Genomic DNA, 12,498 nt, shown 5'->3' on the forward strand with positions numbered 1-12,498 from the left:
ATAGGCTCCGGACCCCCCACGGCCCAATAGGATGAGCGGTTTGGAAAATGGATGGATGGAAGTTAAAGATTCTAATTAAGTATGTGATGGAAAATTTACAGTATGTTTTACTTGAAAATACATGTGCCGATGTACGTGTCACTTGAGGCCGGGTGTGAAGTTTGACACTTTATCACTGCTGGCTTTGGCAGTTTTTCCCCCTTTGAAGCTGGTGACCCACACTTACCAACACGGCTCTCTGTACAGTTTAGCAGAAGTGAAATGCAGGCAGGTGGCCGACAGCCGAACAGAGGGGCGTATGCAGGCTTTGCTGAAGACGATGCAGCTTAAGATGGTTTTGTGGTAATAAAACAGGCTATTTTTAAGCTGTGTGTCTGCGTCATTTTGTCACCTCTCTGCCATAGTTATGTGACTCCCCACTCAAACATAGACATCTTAAATCCTTTGGACATCTGGTCGTTTTATTAAGACTAATGAAGATGAAGCATATCGTCTGCACCCCCCTGCTGGGGCAAAACTCATCTCAGCTTGTGTTCGTGAGGGTTGCCATGTAAACTCCTTCAAGAGGATTTTTGTGGTTCCTGGACGTTCTATCACAGCTACCTTTCATACTTTAAAAAAATATGTAGCAAACTCAAATGTTATTAGCTAGCATCTTCTATACAGGAGCAGAGATAACAGGAAACGTGTTTTCCACTTCTCTACAGAGCCTTGTTGACTCGTATGAAAGCTACAGAATAAATAAAATCCATCATGAAAATCACTTGTTTAGGGTCCCTAGGGCTAGTATGGATATTTTCACGCAATAGTTGTATGAAATATTCTCCTTCATTGTTTTCTGGCATTCAGAACATATCAGTGGGCAGTGGTGGCTTAACGGTTAGGGAAGTGCACTTGTGATTGAAAGATTTCATGTTTGAATCCTAGACCAGCAGAGAAACCATTCAGGTACCCTGCGTAGGGTACTGCTCCCTGTGTGCTAGATTAGTTGCCCCCTGCTATGTCAAGTTGTCACATATGAGTTAAATGCAGAGGATACATTTCGCTGTGGTGTGCCAACGATGACAACTGATTAGCTAATTATTTATCCAATCAGGGGTGTGAGTTCTAAAGAATTTGAAATTAAACACTTCTTTATTCTCACAGATGATAAAATGCTAATGATTCAGATTCAGAGAGTTCAATATATTGTAATCTGGCCTAACAGGCAAAAAATTGAAATACAAGAGTTGTAGGTCAAAATACTGGCCAAGGTCAGAAACATTTTACCAAATACAGACCAAAATCCAAAAGCAGGTGTGAAAGACATTCACAGGATCAGCAGGAGGATCCATCAGCTTCTATGGTCAGCAGTATAAATAGTGTGAAATCCTGGTGTAAAGGGAAAGACACGTCATCCTGCAGCACAGAGACACACAGTGACAGGGTGTCCATCGCTGATGATCCCCAGAACTTAGTCTTCATTGTGACCATGAGGAACCTGCAGAAGTCAGATGAAGGCAGGTATTGGTGTGCTGGCTGGAGACAGACCGAAGGCTGCCTCTGATGAAGAATACATGCTGATTACTAAAGTCAGCTGAAGTCAAGTTGGTCTTTAATGTGATTTTTAATCATACACAGTGGAGCACAGTACACAGTTAAGAACGACACGGCATTTCCCTAGAACCAAGGTGCTACATCAATCAACACAAGACTAACGCGTAACAGCCTAGCAAGAGAGAGAGAATAGTGTGTAAAATCTGTGCAAACATTGCAGGACAGTGCAAAAAGACAGGACAACTGACACCAACAAGTACAAATAGCACAGTAAACCCAATACTGATAAGGTGTCATTTGGTTGTGCGGTGAGGTAGCAATAAAGAATAATATAAGTAATTGTAAACATGGTTACAATTAGATAAAAAATACTAGCTAAATAGTAAATATATAGCTGAGTGTGTGTGTGTGTGGGTTATGTTGTGGGGACCAAATGTTCCCCATTATGTCATAAAAACCAGTTATTTTGATGTTGTGGGGACCATTTTTCAGGTCCCCACAAAGATCTACGAATGCAATAAAAAAACAAAGAATGCTGAAAGTCTCATATTTTGTTTGGTAACTTATGGTGAAGGTTAGGGCTGGGTAGGAGTTAAGGTCGTCATATTGGGATTAGTGTTTTTCCCATAGAAATGAATGGAAAGTCCCCACAAAGATATAATTACAAACCTTTGTGTGTGTGTGTGTGTGTGTGTGTGTGGTATCAGATCAGTCTCTAAGAGTTCAGTAGTCTGACAGCATGAGGGAAGAAACTGTTTCTGAGTCTGGTTGTGAAGGCTGTGCCTCACGACAAGCCTCTCAAAGCTCTTCATCATTCATCATGATGGGTCTGAGAATAACAGGCGGCAATTGTCAAGTCGGGACGATGGTGGTGGTCTTGAAACACTTAAGAACGATGGTGTTGCTCAGGGGGATGTTAAAGATGTCAGTGAAAAACATCTGCTGGTTGGTCTCACATCCTCTGAGCACTCTTCCGGGGATATTGTCTGGTCCATGTTCTTCCTATAAACACCTTCATTTATACTACCTTTTATATGAATAACTGTATATATATATCAATAAAACATTTGGGGGAATCAATAAAAAATACTTATATACTGCCCAGTTTTCTGTGATTAATTGTGATTACACACCTAATATTAAAACATATCATAAATGGTTCTACATCAAATCCACATATTAACATGAAGGGGAATACACGGGTCATTATGGTAACGTGAATTTTCTCTCATTTGTAAAATTAGTTTGAAGACAGACTCAAATTGTCTAAACTATAAATTTTGCCTCTGATGTAGTTAATCGGTTTTGTTACGTTGCCATTTATTTCTGTAATAAACAAAAGTAATTAATCAAATCCAGGGCAAGAGATACTGAGAAAAATTACAAAATGAAACTTAAATTTGTGGTGATTCATTTCCTACAAAAATACCCTCGAATGTCCATGTCACGATATTTCGACTTTACCAGAGGTGAATGTTTTTCACTTTCAGTACATTATTGAATAAATTACATGAGATATTCAACACTTTATTATAAAATAGGCTTCGTGTTAATGACTTTCCCAACTGGAGGCTAATGTAATTAAGTGTTCTAATCATGTTTAAGGTATGCAGTAGGCTAAGCTACGATGCTTGTTAGATTAGGTGTAGCGTATTAAATTGCCTTGCTGTCTTACGATATTTTCGCATTAAGACATGTTTATTAAAATATAACCCCATCGTAACATGTGGAGAGGCTGTACTTGCAAGTGCAAACTGCACTGCTATCCTTCCAAAAAATCTCGATGAACGGGCATTATATTACGCTAAATGTTTTTTTTTCTATTTCGCACCTATGGAGATTAATGGCGTTTACCACATGCACATATACATGTACAATACAGCGCTATTTTATCGATTTATAGTCTTAATCAATCAAATGGATGTACAAAGAGAAATCTGACAAATACTGGAAGTACACTTAATAACATGGAAGATCTTAAGATTGTAAAGTACAAGCCTTTAAAAAATAAATAAAACAAATATTGCAAATTACGATATTTTTATCCTTTGCATGCCTCCGTCTGGTCATTTTTTTAAACAAAGTAATTAAACCAGGTAATTTGAACTTCCCCGTGAGACTGTAACTGATTTTAGCTCAGAATTCTGGGATTCCGTGCAACGTCATGACATAAACTACCACGCTGTTTACAAGCAGAAAGGAGTATTATAAGTCTCTATATAAAGTATATATGTACAGTGTAGTTTGGAGGAGGCCAAGCGTGTTTAAGGCAGCATCTCACTTAATATCTCGCGGTGATCTTGCATTTCTTGTTTCTCGGTTTGCTGGCCAAGGGAACCAAATAAAATTTACGAGGTTATTTTCCTGATTGTAATATGGAAAGGTCGACTGTAACACGTTATGACTTTAAAAATGAATGCAACGTGTTGACGCGATAAACTTCCAAGATAAACTGTCCCAATATGGACATAAATCAAACCTGTCTTTCACAGGTTTCAAACTCATTCCATTGAATAGGATAAATTGCCCCCAATCCAATCTCAAGTGAGCTAAGAAAACCTATATGTTGCTGACTATTAACAAGCCCTTTAGCATTTGTTTTTCTTCATTTTTATAAAAGAACAGCAATGTACATTCTGATCAGGTTGATCACTTGCCTACAAATGAGGAACACACTGCCCACTGAACAGTTTTCCCCATATAGGCCACCCTCACAATTACAGAGCATTAATGTTGCTTATGAAAATGTGATTTCCACTATAATACAAGATTGGCATTATCTGGTAACAAACTGTGCCAGTTCAAGGAAACAGAACTTCACTTGCCTGCAGTCTTGGTTGCACTAAAGCCCTAAAACAATCCAGCCATGCAGATACAGTACAGTAAGGAGAGGAGTCCACTCACAGTACTGATGGCGCTTCCAGGTAACCATGACAACCAACAATACAATCAGCATTATGCCGGTGACCGTCAGGATGAGCAGCCAATCATGGTGTCCGAAACAAATCACATCATGAAATGCACACAGAAGCAAGCGGAATTAAGCTGTTTCTTAACATAAATCATTAATTTTCCCATCCAGAACATCAATCTGTTCTCCAGAAGCTCTTATGAGGGGAACAGCTAGCATGGAGGTGATTCAAGTAAATGCATGGAACGAGGCAGGGTAGCCAGCGGGGTAAAGCAGTCAAACCCGTCCACAAATCAGTCATAAAGCAATTCAGCAAATCCACATGCATTCTGACAGTGGGAGTGAACATGGGGAGAACCTGGTAACTCTACTCACAGAGAGCCAGGCATCCATTGCCCCTTATGCCAACTGCTTTTCAGCTCCTCCAAGGTGCAAGGGACGATACCAAACTAGACTGCATACCACCTTATGAATAAATTAAAGACTGTCTTCATCAGATTACAGTGGTATAGGGTCCTACTGATGGTGGTAGAGTACCTGTCAAAGATGGTGATGTTAAATTCAGGGCTCTTGAGTACGGAGATGGTTTGGTTGGTGGTTCTGCAGAGGTCAGTGGGATCAGTGAAGGTGATGGTGTCAGCTGTGACTGAGAGGAGACCATGGGCAGCGACAGGGAAGGCCATGACATGAGAGACTGCAGTGGGAAAGATATTGTTGGCACCAGTGCTGATGGAGTCGTCTTACAGGAAAATGCCCGCGTTTCTCAGAGCAGTGTTTCAGTCACGAGTTCCACTGTGAGATCAAAACTAATATAAACCAAGTTAATTATGTTCCTGTTGCATCAATGGTGTCATACCAGAAAGTCCAGAAGATTCTGATAGTTGAGCAGATGCCTACATATACTGTGGGATGAAAATGTGATGCTTCACTTAAATTCTTGGAAAGTTAATGATTTAATGAGTTAATGGTTTGTCTGACAAATGGCAGTCGCTTTCATGGTCAAAAGGGCTGTTCTAATTTCTAAATTATAGAAGCCCAGTTGCTATGACTACCATAATGGCTAGTATCTGGTTATGGGTTCCATAGGCTGTTGGATGTACAGGGACCTGCACATCACCAGCAGTACACCAGTGCCAGCCTTGGTCTTTCCCTTCCAGCTCTATGAGTATCACGGCAAAGACCCCCCTCCCATTGTCGCTGATGAGGGTGTGTGTCAAACCTACTGTTGTACAGGAAGTCCAGTGCCCCGCCTGGCACCACTGGTGCAGGATTTTCGTGTGTTGGCTGCTGTAGAAGCACTGAACCGTCACGTTACCCCCGGCAACACTGGCCACCATGCATGCGTTTGCTGTCTCTCCCATGTCTGTTGCATTGACTTTTCCTTTTGAGTGCTCAGACCCTCTCAGACGTAGGTATGATCTCTCAGCAATCACTACAATACCGTATATTGTGATTTATTTATGTGTATTTTACGTATAAAAAAACGGCATATATTGTCCACAGGTCCGGTGTTTGGTCTGTCCTTATGATTTGTCATGCAATAACAATACATCATCTATGCTGAGACACAGTTGAGATGCAGTGTTACCTCAGTGACCCCAGCACACTGTGTTCTGAGGACCCACTGAGATTCTGGTCTATGCAGAAGGATGTCCTTTTCCCCTTAGCTTTCAGCTGCATTCTCTCCAGGGTGGGGTGTGCCGGTGACCCCTACTGGTCTTTTGCTTTCACTCTTTTGTTTTAGCATGTCCTCTCAATGTTTTGCTGTGCTTTGTTTTGTGCTGTGTTCTGTTCTATAAAATATCAAATAAGTTTACTAATTTCTAATTTTGAAATACAAATTTGATCCCATAAAAGAAGAGTCGTCCACATAACCCATGCTACAAGAGGCGCAGAATGCTGGACGGATCATCACATGATTGTGGCCAAATTACACACGACAATCTGCTCCCCTGTCCGAATACAAAAGTCTGGCAAGAAAAGGCTACACTATGCCCGGCTGAAAGGCACTGGGGCTAAAGATGAGTTTCCAAAGATGAGCTTTGGAGACCCGTGGCTGGGAAGCTAAAAGACATTGAAACATCCTTGTTGATGCAGCAGCTCAACCTGTTGAATATAGACCCTTAAAAAAGCAAGACTGTTTTGATGAGAACACAGAGACCATCATCTGCCAGCTGGACAACATGCACAAGGTACACAGGGGATCCCTGAACAACCCGTCATCTAGTGCCTTAAGAGAACAATGGCTAACAGGTTGGAGGGATGCACAAAAGACTTTGAGGACATTGGAGAATGAATGTTGGAGGAATAAGGCACACAAAATCCAAGAAAATGCAGACAGAAATCTTATCCATAATTTCTACAACTCAGTTAAAACCATATACAACTCACACAAAAAAATTAAGAGATCACACAAGCATTTTTAGTTTCACTTATTTCTCAGTTTATGGGAATGTATCTGTGTAAAATATCTTTTTTTTTTGCGAACTCCAGCCTGGGGTTTCCTTGCTTTGATGAATGGCTTCTTTCTTGCTTTATGGGTCTTCAGTCCTGCTTTTGGGAGCCTGATACACGCTGTCCTAGCAGTGCACTTTACACCTGTACTTAATGTCTCCCATTCATTTTGATGGTCAATTGAAGTCATCCTCCGATGTACGAGGTACTGTTGGATAAGGTGGTCATCTTCTACCCTCTACCTGGCTGGTTTTTGGTCATTGCCATTACCATTTTCATAAGCATCACGGTCCTGCAGACTCCATACCTGAAGATCTGCCTGAATACCCCACTATTCATTCCCTGTCAGACATCAACCTTCTCAGAGGTTCTGACAGCTGTCCGCTCCATAAAAAATAAGTGCCCTGGCTTGGAGGATACCTCTGCACAAGGACACTCCACCGATTCATCAGCAATTTCTCTCCTTGCTGTTGCAGGACAGTGCTGTCAAAGACTGTGTTGAAGAGTCCGACTGATAACATCACTTGAATTAGTGATACCTGAGTGACAATGTGGATTTAGATAGATAAGGAGTGCTGTTGATATGACTCTCACTGCCTGGTAGCTTAAAGAAAAGTGTTGTGAACATCAGGACCTGCTTATGGTCTTTATTGATCTCTCCAAAGTATTTGATACTGTGAACAGGAAACCCCTTTGGAAAGTATGTGAAAAATTTGTCTGTTCAGCCAAGTTTGTGAACATCATTAGATCATTTTAGGAAGGGATCATGGCTCATGTGATAATGGGACCTCAAGAGTTTGACGCTATTCCTGTGCGAACAGCAGTAATACAGGGATGTGTTCTGGCTCCTGTAATCTACCCCCAGTCTCAGCTTAGTTTATTTTTGTTAGTCTTTATAAAAGAGAAAGACCGATTTTACAGTGGGTTGAAAAAGTATTTGACCCCCTCTGGAAAGCCACCAAATTTCCATCTTACATCATTACAACCTATAAAAATCACAGAAGCAGAGTATCACAGTTAATTTCTATTCCTCTGTGTGCATGTTTTGAAACAATTAGAGCTTGGTGAATTAAAAAAATGCAAATTGCCAGTCATGCTTTGAAAATGCTGTTGAAAAAGTAATTGACCCCATCACATGACACACAGTCAATGCTTGGCAGCAGCACCCTTTTGTGGCAAAAACTGCTTGAAATCACTTTGGATAGCCATCCACAAGCTTACCACATCCCATTCTTCCTTGCAGAACTGCTTCAACTGGACCAAGATTGAAGGCTTTCGTTTGGGAACTGCAGTTTTGATATCACACCACAATTTTTCAATTGGAATCAAATCCGGACTCAGCTAGGCCACTGCTAAACCTTTTTTTCAAACCATGCTTTGGTTACCTTTGAGCAGTGTTTCGGGTGATTGTCCTGCTGAAAATGGTAGCGTTGTCCGAGTCCCAATTTGATGGCTGACGTTTGAAGGTTTTCTTCCAAAATCTGGATATACTTCTTACTATCCCATCCTGTATTCAGTACAGACAAGGGTGGGAAGGTATGGTGTTTTCCGGACCATTGGAAGTTCCCTTCCATCCACCAGACTAACGTCTTTGTATTGAGGCCAAAAAGTGCAATTTTGGTCACATCAGACCAAAGTACATGACTCCAGAATGCACGACTCTTGGCAATATGTCTGTTAGCGAATGCTCATCAAGCAGATGACATTTTTTTTAGTTTTGGCTTTTTCTGGGAACTCTGCCATATAGACCCTCTCTGTGCAAAACCTTTGATAATGACGTTTTGTGCACATCCACTCCAGCTGCAGATACTGAGCTTTGCAGGTCACCGAGAGTCACCTTAGGATTTGCTCTTACTTCTCTGACTAGTTTCTTTGACATTTTCTTTGTTATTTTAACAGGGCAGCCTGACCTAGGCTGGGTCACTATGCTTCCAGTTGTCTTCCACTTTCCTATGATGACCTTCACAGTGGAAACACTGAGGCTAAGGAGCTTGGCAATCTTCTTGGCACCATTGCCATCTTAAAACTTTTTAGTCACAGGGCTTCTCAAGTCATTAGACAGTTCCCTTGTCTTCATTTTTGTCAGTTTTTGAGGTTTCATGAAATATGCCACTTGTACTCATTTCTCAGTTCTGTGTCCCTAAGAACTAGCCTAAATAATGACTTATGGACCAGTCAACAAGCTAGAGGATTCATCTGTTGTTTACACCTGTTTTTATTAACCTCATTGTATTGTTGACAATCACACAGTCTCCAAGTTATTAGGAGTCCAATACTTATTCAACAGCAGATTTCACTGACATGTTCTTTATCATTATTGCATAAATTGATTTTCAGGATTTCATAGTGAAAATGTATCGTCCACGAGGCGCTCATTTATATGTAACAGTGTGAAACTAAAGATGCATTTTCAAAGAAAAATATTACAGGAAATTTTTAATTTGTCTAAGGGGTCGAATTATTTTTCAACCCACTCTACATCAAAACTGTGACTTACTGCAACTGTTTGCCATTGAACATTGAAGAGATAAGTGGCTCTATGAGTTTACAGTCTTACACTGTTATGTGCCAATTACAGAATTCAAAATGGTAGGTGACTGAATCGGGGGGAGGAGTTATGATGTATTTCTAGTTGTTCAAAACATTGGACCTATACAGGCTGATATTTTTATCTACAGTAGGAGTGAATACGGGTCTTCCACTGAATAAAAAGAAATTGATAACGTGACTGCTACCTAGTCACTTGTGTCTGTGAACTGATAAGCATATAGATGCATTTACTATTGCAGCAGTTACCACAGTCACAGTAATCCTGGTTAGACTGATTATTTCCACTAGGGGGCGAGCTCTGCATGGACTCGTTTACTTAATCTGTACCATTATAGCTGTGATAAGAACATGGAGCTACTGCAGCAGTCGCTGAATCGTGGCCTTTTATCTCAGACTAAATCCGGATGATGAGACCAATCATGTTGAGACTGGAATATATGCTGTGTGTGATTATACTGCTCTGCTTGTGTTCTGAGCAACTGCCATGTCAGTAGTAAAGACCATAACCATATCGTTTTACACAGGCTCTGTCACTACGGAGTGTTACTTAAGACAAATAGATAAACAAGCAAAATCTGCACCAGAACATAAAGAAACGATATTCCGTAAATATATCAGTGAAAGTGGCGTAAAAGAAACAAGGAACGAATTAAAATACAGTGCAATGGTAAATATAGTGAAAATGGCAAATGGAATATATACAGTCAGTTCAGAAGGTAGGTGCCTTTATAAGAGACAGCACCGTAAAGTCGTTGGCCGTGAGTAAGAAAGAGCATCAGTAGAGCTCAATTTTGCAACACCTATAAGCTTCCTTAATACTGGCATAGAACAGGTATGGGGTCTGTGGAATATAGGGCCTGACAAGGTGCAGCAAATAGAGAACTGCTTCAGCAAGCATTATATTAATAGAAGGTTGACTTTTCAAGTAGAACATTTCAAGTAAAACGAAAGTAACGTCGAGAAACCGCTTAAGCAAGCATTGTATTAATTACAGATTATTTACAAGAAGACGAGCCGACATAGCATTAACCACAAAGCTTTTCGCTTTAACCGTAAAGAAGCTTGTTTTGAGTTACTTAGAAATGTGTTGCAAAAATAGCTGCTGGACCGGTGGAAAAGTACTAGCTCAAGGGGCAAAGCCGAAAAAAGGGGGTATTTCTGGGAACAAGGTACAAAAGGCTGATACAGACACAGCCGCTTCGAACAGACAGACAGAACAGACTTGGGCTGCGCATCAACTGTAAGTGCTGTGTGTACTGTCTGTTCCCAAATCGATTTGCAACAACAACAGGTGAATAAACAGTTTTATTGTAACAACTTCAAGTCTCCATGGTCATCTCTTCTCATCCGGACCCTGGAGCAGCAGCGACTCCAACAGGTCCTGTGCTCACTAGTCTTTCACTTGAGAAAATGAGTTAATTTATTGAAGGTGTTGCAGAAGATAGCACGACTGACATACTGAGAATAGACACGCCAGAGATGGAAATCAGGGCGCTGGGTTGTTGCGTTAAATTTGCGCGACGGTCACATTCATGACGTCACACGCCGCGCTCGCGCACGCAGACGATGAGATGTAAACAGTAATGGCGGCTCCTTGACAGTAGTCATGAGGCGCATTTATGTTGTAGCTGCTGCTTAGCTGCAGTGGAACATCGTGTGCGCGATGTTAAGTTGCTGTGTGTGTTCAATGAGCATCAATCAAATTACTACCAGAAAAAAACATAGTAAGGCATTCGGTTCACGGTAAGAAACTCGATGTCCTGGATGCAGATTAGTTCTTTCACAGGCACATGGGTCGGGTTACACCACCTCGACAGTAAAAACGACCAATCTGTCCCCTCCCTGCTTTTCCGCTTTATTTATGAGCTGGAAGACGTCTGGCTTCACAGGGCCGTCCGGCGTGTCAGCCTGCAGTCGCGGTTCCCTCTAGCTCACTGTCGCGGATAGTCCGACCAGCTCCTTCCGAAGCGATCTTAGTATCCGTCGCCCATTCTCTCGGTGGGTAAGGGGGGCTTTGCACTGTTTCCTCCTTCCCTGTCCTCCTTCCCTTCAGTATTTGTTTGTCTGCAGCTGTAGCTCCGTAATTATCTCCTTCGGTTTGCGACCGGCGTTTATGCTCAGCGCAATGAGCGCATCTCTCCAGTAAACCATTGGTATTAAACTTTAAATATTGTAGCGCCGGCGAGATGGTTCCGTATAACGGATCCCAGTAAGTGAGCCGAGTATGCTGGGAGATGTCTGTAAATAACCGGTGTTTTTGTTAATGTCGATGCTAGTACAAATAGTTCCCTGTTGTCGTGTGAAACCTTGGCTGTGTCTTGCGTGCCATGTTTGCATTTGCGAGAAGGAGAAGTTATACGAGCAAAAACTTCCTCTTTCATGCATTGTTGCCTTCGAGTTTCCATTTTTGTTATTTTATCTGTTTAAAATGCTTTTGTCTGTGTTGAATATTGCCACTGCAGATTTTTCAAAATATAAGCTAAGGAATCACATCATATGGAATCATTTGCATGTGATGGAAAATGTGCAGCGTATGTTACTTGCAAACACATGTATTGATGTACGTGTCACTTGAGGCCGGGTGTGAAGATTGACACTTTGTCACTGCTGGCTTTGGCAGTTTTTTCCCCCTTTGAAGCTGGTGACCCACACTTACCAACACGGCTCTCTGTACAGTTTAGCAGAAGTAAAATGTAGCCAGGAGGCCTTGTAACACTGGGCCTTCGGCATTTATATCTGCAGCCTTCACAATTTTGTCTTATAAATCGGGACTTATTTTGGAGTTCCTTTGTTATTTTGGGCTCCCCCTTTGAGTCTGGTTCTTCCAGAGGTTTCTTCTTGCTAGGGAGTTTTTATTTTCCACTGTCTCCTCTGTCATTGGGGATATTGGATAATATGAAAATGCGTGATAGAAAAATAATTTGATCTCAGTTAAAGAGAGGACTGTATACAGGCTTTGCTGAAACTGATGCATCTTGTTTTTTTTTATTAATAAAAGATGTTATTTTTAAGGTGTCTGTTGCTGTCATTTCGTCACCTCTCTGCCA

The 12,498-nt window shown here is 41.3% G+C and overlaps 1 protein-coding gene across 3 annotated transcripts in view; it reads left to right on the plus strand.

The window, feature by feature from the left end:
* Positions 1 to 12,498, plus strand: part of LOC125739888 (polymeric immunoglobulin receptor-like) — a 117,971-nt gene that overhangs the window by 31,545 nt on the left and 73,928 nt on the right. The window lies entirely within an intron of this gene.

Source organism: Brienomyrus brachyistius, chromosome 4, assembly GCF_023856365.1.
Source record: "Brienomyrus brachyistius isolate T26 chromosome 4, BBRACH_0.4, whole genome shotgun sequence".
Taxonomy (NCBI): Eukaryota; Metazoa; Chordata; class Actinopteri; order Osteoglossiformes; family Mormyridae; genus Brienomyrus; species Brienomyrus brachyistius.